We start from the raw sequence: 12,686 nt of genomic DNA, 5'->3' as shown, positions 1-12,686 counted from the left end.
TAATTGCATTAACCTGTTCGGTTATCTTCGCAATTTCACCGTGATTATCAGCACATAATGTTTTGTTGTCATCACGTAATGTTTTGATTTCGCTCTGTGTGTCGTTACGCAATGTTTCTATTTCGGTCTGGATGTCATCCCGCAATGTCTGCACATCCACTAGGACCTTGTCAGTATCTGTTCTTAATTGTGTGTGACCTATTATTAAGTTTCCGATCATATCTCGGCATTCTTATACCTCATCCTCAATGTGACCTAATTGTTCTTTGACCTTTATGCTTCGTTTTTAATTTCACGCAGATGTTTCGTTGTTTCTACATTCTGCTTACGCATTTGTTGCAGTTGTTTCTTCTGTTGTTTTGTCTCTGTTTTCAATCGTTATGGGGCGAGTTAATTGCTGGAAGATTTCCGACAAATTAACGGGTCCTACTACCTCTTCATCCAACGCGCTTCGTTCAGCATTTAGATTCTCGTGTCTGACCGCAAGTGACTGCAGTGAACCATGCAGGGACACATTTCGCCTTGTGTCGCCTGTACTCGGTTGTGAAGGAGGTCCTATTACGTACATGTGCTATGGGTTCTACGTATTCAAGACGTTCTTCATCTTCTTGCACCTCAGCATTATACTGGTCGCTTCTTATGGCACCTTGCTGATCGGTATTTATGCCCTGCTCCACCCGTCGATCTATTTCTCGCGGCATTTTTTCGTCTGTTATTCTGTCCTTAGGTGCCTGTACGTTATCTTGCTGAGTGTCAGTCTCAATTTGGTCAAGGTCTCGATCTGCCATTCCTAATCTCTCTGATTCCCGTCTTCGCAATTTTAACAGACGCGCCTACTTCGCGAAATCATGCGATCATATAACCTTACTCCCTTCATAAATTACATACCTTCACCCTTACTCTAGTGTTCCTAGTTCCAGTGACACAATAACAAGACTGTACCACCGTCACTTACCAGTTGGGTACCAGCCACCCGTGCGTTTGCAAGAAAAACTTGAATCTAAGAATAGCCTTACAACTATACTATTGGAATACTGCGTACGTCTCTTGGTGCATTGCACATCTTTGTATCCCTACTGACTTGTCAATTGCCACTAATATTTCCCATTGGTTGACACAACACAAAAATATATCACCACGGTGCAACCATATTGGCAGCATATTGAAGAGGTATTCGTCGTCATGGACGACAATTCGCGCCTCCATCGGGCACATCTTGTGAATGACTTCCTGCATGATAACGACATAGCTCGACTAGAGTGGCCAGCATGTTCTCCTGACGTGAACCGCTTCGAACATGCCTGTGATAGACTGAAAAGGTTTGTGGATGAAGTGACCCACCAATCACTCTGAGGGATCTACGCCGAATCGCCGTTGAAGAGTGGGACTATCTGGACCAACAATGCCGTGATTAACTAGTTGATAGAATGCCACGACGAATGCAGGCATGCATCAATGCAAGAGGATGTGCTACTGGGCACTAGAGGTACCGATGTGTACAGCAATCTGGACCACCATCTCTGAAGGTCTCACTGTATGGTGGTACAACATGCAATGTGTTTTTCATGAGCAATAAAAAGGGGGAAAGTGATGTTTATGTTGATCCCTATTCCAATTTTTTGTACAGGTTCCGAACTCCGGAACCGAGGTGAGGCAAAATTTCTTTTGATGTGTGCATATTACTTATGTCTTACAACTTTCTGCAGTCATCTTTCGAAATATTAGGGGTGCTTATTTGTAGCAGTACAATTAGACTGGGTGACCTATAGATATCTAAGCTTACATGGAAGGCTTATGTGCCTCAGAGTAAGTCGATCCATGCGAGATTGCGGCTAGACATCAGAGTAAGCTAAGGAAACACAACCGCCTGCATTTGTCATGTTGGCTTGTTTAATAAGTCTTCCGCAGATAAACATTTTCAGTATGTACACTATCCGATTAAAAGTATTCGGACACTCGTAAGACCCGGCCGTTGTGACCGAGTGGTTCTATGTGCTTCAGTCCGGAACCTCGCTGCTGCTACGGTCGCAGGTTCTAATCCTGCGTCGAGCATAGATGTGTGTGATATCCTTAGTTAGGCTTAAGTAGTTCTAAGTCTAGGAAACCGATGTTCTCAGATGTTAAATCCCATATTGCTGGGAGCTATTTGAACCATTTGAACACGCCCAAAAAAATTAGTTTTTCATATTATGTGCATTGTGCTGCCACTTACTGCCAGGTACTCCATATCTACGACCTCAGTAGTCATTAGACACAGTGAGAGAGCAGAATGGGGTGCTCCGTGGAACTCACAGACGTCGAACGTGGTCAGGTGATTGGGTGTTTCTTGTGTCGTACATGTGTACGCGAGATTTCCACACTCCTAGACATCCCTAGATCCACTGTTCCCGATGTGATAGTGAAGTGGAAACGTGAAGGGACACGTACACCAAAAAAGCGCACAGGCCGACGTCATCTGTTGACTGACAGAGATCGCCGACAGTCGAAGAGGGTCGTACTGTGTAATAGGCAGATCTGAATCCAACACAAATAACCGTGAGAACACGGATTCATAACCACCGACGATTGAAGAACTACAGAAGGTCATTCCAGAACTTGAAAACAACAAAGCGTCCGGAGGAAACCAAATAGTTGCCAAACTATGGAAAAAGGCTGACAAAAATGTAATTACTTCCCTTAAGTGTGTTTTCTATAAAACCTGGAAACAAGAAGAGATCCCCACAGAATGGAGCACAGCTCTCGTCCACCTATCCACAAGAAAGGTTTGAAGACAGACCCCAACAATCACAGAGGAATATCACTGCTGGATATAACGTACAAGTCCTTTTTAACAGAGCATAGCCACAATTGCACCCGCACCTCGGGGAATACCAGGGAGGTTTTAGAAAGCGTAGATCATGTTCGGAACAAATACTAAACCTCAAAAACATCATGGCATACCAAAAATCTATGGCAAAGACGTACGTAATATCCTTCATTGATTTCAAAAAAGCCTATGATTCGATTGATAGAGAATCTCTGTTACCAGTCCTGGAAGAAATGGGTTTGGATAAGAAAACAACTAATACTATAAAAGCGACCCTTACAAATGTATTTTCGAAAGTTAAATTTATGAGCGAATTATCGGAACCCTTGAGTGCGACAAGGGTTGGGCTCTCACCGTTGCTGTTCAATTGTGCGCTTGGGAAGTGGCAATCCAATGGCAGTGTGTGCGTGTAGCGAAAGCCCGGTGAACGTCATCTGCCACAGTGTGTAGTGCCAACAGTACAATTCGAAGGCGGTGTTGTTATTGTGTGGTCGTGTTCTTCATGGAGGGGGCTATCCTCACTTGTTGTTTTGCGTGGCACTATCACAGCCCAGACCTACATCGTTGTTTAAGGCACCTTATTGCTTCCCACTGTTGAAGAACAATTCTTGGATGGCGAGTGTATCTTTCAACACGACCAAGCAGCTGTTCATAATGCCTGGCCTATAGTGGAGTGGTTACACGATAATAACATCCCTGTAACGGATTCGTCTGCACAGAGTCCTCACCTAAATTCTGTAGGACACCGTTCGGATGTTTTGGAACGCCGACTTCGTGCCAGGTCTCAGCGACTGACATCGGTACCTCCATCGGTGCAGCACTCCGTGAAGAATGGGCTGCTATTCCCCAAGAAACATTGTCACAAACTGATGCCACAACTGTCATACATTACGCTTGCTTCACCACTTCCTCAGTATTCATAGCATCGCCGACATATACCACAAAACTTTTCTTCGGGTCTTTCCGTGTTGATAGCACCACCTTGTGGAGTAACCTCTATGTTAAAGCAGTGTAGTTACACGTTTCTCCTGTTTCTAAACATCGATACCATAGGATTAGAGAAGGATGGGGAAGGAAATCGGCCGTGCTCTTTCCAAGGAACCATCCCGGCATTTGCCGAATCGATTTAGGGAAATCACGAAAAACCTAAATCAGGATGTCCAGCGCGGATTTGAACCATCGTCCTCTCGAATGCCAATCCAGTGTACTAACCACGGCGCCACATCGCACGGAGTGTTTTGGAATCTAAATGTTATCTCCTCTGAATATTATTACTTTTTAGAATTATTGCTGATTTAATATGATTAACTGTTAGTGGGAATGAAGATGTGTATGAGAAATCATATGATAAGTGGCTCTTGATACGTCTATTAACCGAGTACCCATTAGCGTGACAACGGCCGTTAGTGAAAAAAAGTACGTGCTTATCATGTATCAGATCAGATTTGGGATTAGATACAAGACTTTCTTACGAATAAAAATCCGCACGTCGTTCTTAACGGAAGAGAATCGACAGATGTAATTATTGGACCTCCCGAAGGAAGTGTGATACGACAGTTACCGTTTAAAATGCACATAAATGATCTAGTACCAAGCGTGGGAGGCTCCTTAAGACTGTTGTCTGTTGATGTATATAACAATGTAGCAATGCATCTGCAGTGGAGTGATGAATGGCGCAGGCTTTGTACAGTTGCCCCTTAACGTAAACAAATTTTCATAGTGTGCATACGTAAAAAATAAATCCACCACTGTGATGCTACACTACTGATGACATATCGCTGGAAGCAATATCTACCGCAAAATCTCTAGGAATAAATATCCAGAGTGACCTTAAGTGGAATGACCACATAAAATAAATAGTAGGAAAATTACATGCCAGACTGAGATTCATAGGAAGAATGTTAAGGAAATGTAACTCATCCACGAAGTAAGTGGCAGACGAGGTACTTTTTCGACAGATATTTGAGTATTGTTCATAAACCTGGGTTTGTTACCAGGTAGTGCTGATAGGAGATACAGAGAATAGATGTTAAAGAGAGGCATTATGCATTACTGATACGTTTGCTATTGAAATTTAGAGAGAGCACTTTCCGGGAAGAGTTGCACAGCATATCAATTTCTACCACATACATCTCTCTGAGTGACGACGGCGATAACATTTGAGAAATTAGAGCTAATAAAGAGGCTTACCTACAATCATTCGTCCCATACGCCAATCGCGAGTGGGTCAGGTTGGGGGGGGGGGGGGGGGGGGTCAGTTAATGGCACCAGAAGTGCCCTCCGCCACACACCGTTATATATAATTTACATGTATTCGTACCTCGAAGCAAAGGATATGCTCAGGAGGAACTTAGCAATGTATAATTCGCCAGTTTATGATACTGCGGAGACAAGAACTATGTTATGATACACTACTGGCCATTAAAATTGCTACCGCAAGAAGAACTGTAGATGATAAACGGGTATTCAATGGACAAATATATTATACTAGAATTGACATGTGATTACATTTTCACGCAATTTGGGTGCATAGATCCTGAGAAATCAACACCCAGAACAACCACCTCTGGCCGTAATAACGGCCTTGATACGCCTGAGCATTGTGTCAAACCGAGCTTGGATGACATGTACAGGTCCAGCTGCCCATGCAACTTCAACACACCACAGTTCACCAGGATTGTGATGAGCCAGTTGCTCGTCCACCATTGACCAGACGTTTTCAATTGGTGAGAGATCTGGAGAATGTGCTGCCAGGACAGCAGTCGAACATTTTCTGTATCCAGAAATACCCGTACAGGATCTGCAACATGCGGTCGCCCATGATACTGCTGAAATGTAGGGTTTCGCAGGGATCGAATGAGAGGTAGAGCCACGGGTCGTAACACATCTGAAAATGTAACGTCCAGTGTACAAAGTGCCGTCAATGCAAACAAGAGGTGACCGAGACGTGTCACCAATGGCACCCCATACCACCACGCCGGATGATACGCCAGTATGGCGCTGACGAATACACGCTTCCAACGTGCGTTCACCGCAATGTCTCCAAACACGGATGCGACCAACATGATGCTTAATACGAAAAAAACCACTTTTTGCCATTCGTGCACCCAGGTTCGTCGCTGAGTACACCATCGCAGGCGCTCCTGTCTGTAATGCAGCGTCAAGTGTATCTGCAGCCATGGTCTCCGAGCTGATAGTCTATGCTGCTGCAAACGTCGTCGAACTGTTCGTGCACATGATTGTTGTCTTTGTCTTGCAAACGTCCCCATCTGTTGACTCAGGGATCGAGACGTGGCTGCACGATCCGTTACAGCCATGCGGATAAGATGCCTGTCATCTCGACTGCTAGTGATACGAGGACTTGGGATCCAGCACGGCGTTCCGTATTACCCTCCTGAACCCACCGATTCCATACTCTGCTAACAGTCATTGGATCTCGAGAAACGCGAGCAGCCATGTCGCGATACGATAAACCGCAATTGCGATAGGCTACAATCCGACCTTTATCAAAGTCGGAAACGTGATGGTACGCATATCACTTCCTAACACGAGGCATCACAACAACGTTTCACCAGGCAACCCGGTCAGTTGCTGTTTGTGTATGAGAAATCGGTTGGAAACTTTCCTCTGTCGCCACCTGCGCCAACCTTGTGTGAATGCTCTAAGAAGCTAATCATTTGCATATCACAGCATCTTCTTCCTGACGGTTAAATTTCGCGTCTGTAGCACGTCATCTTCGTTGTGTAGCAGTTTTAATGGCCAGTAGTGTAATTCAGTTATTTGAATTTTTTCATTGTATGGACCGTTCTGAAAAGATACTATGTTGTGATTAGTTTATAGCACAAGTTAGCGTAGTTTAATACTGACATATCTTTCTCAGCCAATCAGAAGATACAATATTTGCGCGTATTTGGTGGGCTACAACAATTGCTTTGTCGAATCTAACTTCACTTTGGAGCTCAGTCACGATGACGGTAGGACTTGAGTGTTGGGAGCTCTGATCTCACGTACTAATATCGCTAAAGCATGAGTCAAATTTGACCATTGATTGCCGCAAAGTAATAGCGAACGAGTGAAAAAGACTAACGAGTGAAATTTTGGATTTTATGTGTGATTTGTGACTTTTTGAATAAATAAAATCCGCGTTGCGTATTGTGTAATTTTGGACCTATAACTGAAGGTTCCCTGGGATAGAATTGTGGAATATTTGCGCGAACATTCTGTGGCAGACAATCCATTCCGTAAGCTTTCCGGAAACGGATTCGGTTAAATACCATGTGCTAGCTAATTTAGAGAGACTATGACTGCGTTTGAAAGTAGTAATTCTAACTTCAAAGTAGCACTGACTTGGTGGTTATTTTGTAGCGAAGATGTGAGAACGTTTTTTAATTTCCATTCGATAACATTGCTTTCACGCAATAGCGAAGTAAACCTGCAACTACAAAAATTTTAAATCAATGCAGTTGATGCAACTGGTTCTACTGCAGATCATCCAGTAGAGAAATATTAATAGCATTCGAACAAATCAAATGTGAGTGTTGCACAACAGAAGACGATCACAGAAAGGTTAGCGGACATTTTCTTCCTGCCGAACTGGGTCGTCGCATGCTGTCTAGAAGACTGCCGAGAAGACTTCAGAACAAGCAGTGATTCTCATGATCCGCACCACTCCAAATCTACATTCATACTCCGCAAGCCACCCAACGGTGAAATCATGGTGTAGGGAACTACTGCATTTAATGAAAGCTCTGATTTGGTGACTGCCGAACGGAGACTGAATGCTCGTCAGTATTTGGCAAGAATGATAAGTCCACTTATGTTGGCCTTAACGGTCGGGGTCTCAAATGGCATAATACTGCAGGATAACGTAAGATCACACTTCCACGTTCACACCATGGACCTCTTAAATGAGGAATGTGTAGATTCTTTCCAGGATGCCCAGTCCCCTGACTTGGTACCCATACAGCGTATTTGGGATGCAATGGGGAGACATATATTTTCATACGCAAACGGCTATAAGGGAAAAGTAAAATTTCGAGCCTGCCAGCACCCATATAACTCTTCATGAACTGACGAACATCTGTTTTCAGCATGGCAAGAACTTTCTAATGATAGCATACGGAGGCTGTTTGCGCCTACGCCACCATCAGTACAAGAGTGTATTCGTGTCTGTGGCGATCATACCTCATGCTGATGTTGATTATGGATATCATTTCCGAATGGCATGAAAATTTAATATCATTGTAGACCACTAGATGATGAATTCCAACACAGAATTTGATAAATATCGCACTGAAGTTCCATTATGTAGAGCTTCCCGTTTCCTACAGCGTAATGTCGCCGCCACTTCCTTATCTCCGCTTCGATTTTTGTTCTTTAGGTCTGACCAGTCGGTCAGCTGAGCCATACGCAAAATGATAAGGACCAGCGGTCACATTTGTCAAACTATTCCTTCTAAAAGTTTTACCTTTGGATTATTGTCAGAGACGATGGTATTTTCTCGTCCTCTCAATGCGAAATGGCGTCACTATTTCTCGCTACTACTGCTGTAGTCGTTGATGTCAACTGGGCAACATGTTGGAAGCTGGAGAAAGCTTTCACAAGAGGTAAGCCCAGAGCCCCAATGAACGGAACTGCGAAGTCCATGTGTACGTCATCCAGTTGCTGACGGACAGTAGCCCATATCTCGCCGTATTTGGCTGGTTGTGGAGCATGTTTTGAGTCTGGAACGGCGTACCCAATGTCAACTTCAGTGGCGAGTCAGTATGAATGACGCCATTCCAGCACTTTCTTCCTAGACGTAATCGAGTGTGCGTTTCATGCATAGCTGGAAGATATACGATGAACCGAATTAGAAGCCACCGCTCGGCGTCTTCGGTAGGGAGGCGAAGGTCTGCTTGGTTAACGTTAAGTATGCGGTGCATCGAGAAAGAGGTATATAGAGTAGTTTAGTGCCTCTCTGGAGGTGCCCCGGTCTGTCAAGGAGAAGTCTGCAGATTGTCTGGTCGTCATCGCCGCCTGCACGGCCCTGACGGGGAATTTGCACAGAGCGTCTTTGATATTTTCATCAATCTGGAAACAAAATAATTCTTTCTTATCAAACTAGTGATCATTACCTACTGATACAAGTAACTGGGAATCGGTGTTGCGTGCTGATCAGTGGACTGATTGTGTATCTCATAACGCTAGTTGCTAAAGAACAGCAACCGCCGCTGTAAATGGTTGCACCTTTGGTAAGATCACTTGGGGATCAAACAGGAAAATTTGCACCTAGTGCTCCATGACTATTTGAAATTTCTTTTTCTCTAGGAAAAACTGGAATTTCTTGATACAATAAATAATAATGATAATATCACCTTTTATGTTATTATACAGCTCACCTGTGCCGTTGTTAGTGATTTTAATGTGTTCATTATCGGTGGTTCCATGGCTTCGATGGGCTTATTTGACCACAAGCTTGTGACCAGACCGGCAACAGACTCGGAACACGTTTCCAGCTTTAAGAACGCTCACTGCCTAGAGGCAGAGCACAGAAATTTTGCATCATTTTTCGAATTCGATGGTCGAAACAGGTATGATATATTTACAGAGTCCGGTGTAAATCTTCATGGTAATTTATCTTGCTGGATAACGAAGGTGATTGTTTTTACTTTTAAATTGCAGGCAGATAATCAGTCGCTTCGACGTGCACTGACGAGTGTCAGAGCCCAGCTTATGGTCTAGAGATTAAGTTATAGGTTGTAAATGAAAATGCCGTATGACTAGCGCCTCCCGTCGGGTAGACCGTTCGCCTGGTGCAAGTCTTTCGAGCTGACGCCACATCGGCGACATGCGTGTCGATGGGGATGAAATGATGATAAGGACGACACACACCCAGACCGCAGAAAATCTCTGACCCAGCCGGAAATCGAACACGGGCCTTTAAAGATGACATTCCGTCGCGCTGACCAGTCACCTACCACGGCAGACACCGTAAGTTGTAAAAAAAAAAGCCACAGTCAATCTGAATAGGATCCTACGAATTCTGGTTGTATTTAACAGCTGTTTCAAATAGTTGAGGTATTGCTTTTGGGTAGCTTCAGTAGCTACAGATTCGTCTGAATAGATTGCTGCTTCTTATGCCCAATTTATAAGCTGCTCAAAATATTTTAAAATATTGCAAAATCAGCCTACTACATTGGTCTAGGCAGGAAGAAGGACGTATTGATACCACAGAATGCATTGATAATGCGTCTAAAGGTTCCAATGGCTCTGAGCACTCTGGGACTTAACATCTGAGGTCATCAGTCCCCTAGAACTTAGAACTACTTAAACCTAATTAACCTAAGGACATCACACACATCCATGCCCGAGGCAGGATTCCAACCTGCGGCCGTCGCGGCCGCGCGGTTCCAGACTGAAGCGCCTAGAACCGCTCGGTAACAATGGCCGGCAATGCGTCTAAAGGTATTTAGATAAAAGCGTCAGCCAAATCTCCCCTACAATAAAAATACCCCACTGATATATTTGCCAGAGCCTCTTCTGCTTGCAGAATATTATAAACATATATGCTAGACTGAGTGTTGACAGATTACTTAACAGCGCCAGAAATCCGCATTGTGATTTTATTGCTTTTCCATTACAATCATAAGCGTCACGCTTTGGCTGGACGCGAGTTGTGTATCAACTTGCTTAATAACAAAAGACATTTGTCTGGTGCAGGAAAACCGATGAGAATCATTAGATTAAAATAATATCTGCAGTTGAATGTTTTCTGCCCGATTTAATCAGATTACACACAAAAATATCATCAGTTTACTGCCTTAATAACTGAAGTCTGTTTCTGGCAAACAACAACTCACGGAAAGCAAACAGATGCTAGTTTGAATGAATCACTAGACGTTTACATGCTGCACGAACTTAACCACTTGGCCAGCGTAGTAGACAGCAGCACCTAACAATTATCGTAGAGTGTGAGAGGAAGAAGCACACAGTTGATGTGTAACGTCTTATGTTTAACCATAGCGTCATAGCGCCCCATCTCAGAACAAAATGTAGCTTGTATTCGTTACCATATCAGAGTAGTGGCATAATCAAATGGTTCAAATGACTCTAAGCACTATGGGACTTAACATCTGAGGTCATCAGTACCCTAGACTTAGAACTGCTTAAACCTAACTAACCTAAGGACATCATACACATCCATGCCCGAGGCGGGATTCGCACCTGCGACCATAGCAACACCGCGGTCCCGAACTGAAGCGCCTTGAACCGCTCTGTCACTACGGGCGGCACTGGCTTAATCCACTACAGACCTAGTTAGTTCGAAACTGAAAGAACCACTGTATGTAACCCCGCTGTTGGTATTTACAACCTGGACGGCTTTAAATCGCTTAAGAACAGGAATATCGAGACGCAGAAGGGAGCTCGTGAGGTGCAGCTATGAAGATGATAATAGCTGTCAATGTGACTGAGATCAACTGGAAAGATATCATCTCACTTGGTGATAAACAACCCTGGGGAAAACAATGTTATCCATGTGATATTGATAAAATAGTTCTATTATTTGGTGCTTCCGCATTAGCTCTGCCACTAGCTTTTGGGCGACACTGCAGTGTGTAGCAGCTCAACCGCGCTGAAGTTGAAGCACCCATAGGTAGCCAGCGGGTGCTAATGTATCTGCGCGCCAGTTGCAGCAACAGGGCTATTTATACCTTGCGAAGCAGAGTAGACCCAGCGCCGGAATCCCGCCATTTATCGTGTAACTTCTTGAAAAAGTGAATGAAATAAAATATCATGTTAAATTTGTAATGAAATGTTTTGTTAAAAAATCTCTTTTATGTTCGTTAAAAGCCATGGTTAAATTTTCTCAGGGCGCTATCGCCAGAAACATCATAAGTATTCCAACGTGAAGAGATCCTTCTTACTCACGATGGATAAAAAATATCTCTCTTTAAAGTTACGCGATAAGCAATTGAAATATAATAGTCTATTAATTACTTATTTTTCTCTGTGAGGCTTGATGCTCCAGTATAGCTGCCTATGTGCAATGGCAGCGTATACATATGAAATAATTGTTTTTAATAAAACTGTACCTCTAGCCCACAAAAAAATGAAAAATATTACAAGACGCCGTTCTGCATTTATTTACATTTGCATTTAAATGATAATTAAAAAAGTTTTATCATTTCTAACACCAATGGCGTCGCTACCACAATGGACTTACACAAAATGGTCACGTCAACATTAAATTATTACGTAAATCATAATTATGGGTCAGAGAAGGTACTTTTTGGTACTAACGAGATATTTGCATATACACTTAACAAAAATTATCACGACACTACATATAATTGAAATAATTATTTACAGACCGTGATCGATGAGCGACCGTCAGATAGGACATCAGAACCAACCACACACAGAAGACAAAGAAATCTTTTTCCTATATACTACGATACAGAGATCTGCGATCGCTTATAGCGGTTCCATTGTAGTTCCATATCGATAAGTTGATTTACATTACTTTTGTCAAGAAGTGATGCTGTACATTTTAGCGGTAATGTAGGACTCTTTCATAACGAGCCAACCGGTTTATACTTCCCTAGAGCACGGATTTGCTGTCGCAAACGTGATTGGAAGAACTGCACCGGGTCAATAAGGGGTCCAGTATAAGCATCCATGAACATTAGCAGAGGTGTCAGCACTATTGGAGTGCCTGCCATGTCGAGGGAGCTGCAACAGGGATAGCATTCAACCGCCCCATGTCTGAGCCACCATCCCTCCACCATGTTCTGCCACCAAGTCTTCCTTCTGGGACTACGGTGGTCCACATCATGGTTCACTCCACCACAAATCGAATGAGGAGTGTATGTCAACAAACTTTCCACTACTAAGCACA

The sequence above is a fragment of the Schistocerca gregaria genome, chromosome 8 (genome assembly GCF_023897955.1).
Source record: "Schistocerca gregaria isolate iqSchGreg1 chromosome 8, iqSchGreg1.2, whole genome shotgun sequence".
In the NCBI taxonomy this organism is placed as follows: Eukaryota; Metazoa; Arthropoda; class Insecta; order Orthoptera; family Acrididae; genus Schistocerca; species Schistocerca gregaria.
This window is presented reverse-complemented; position numbering follows the sequence as displayed.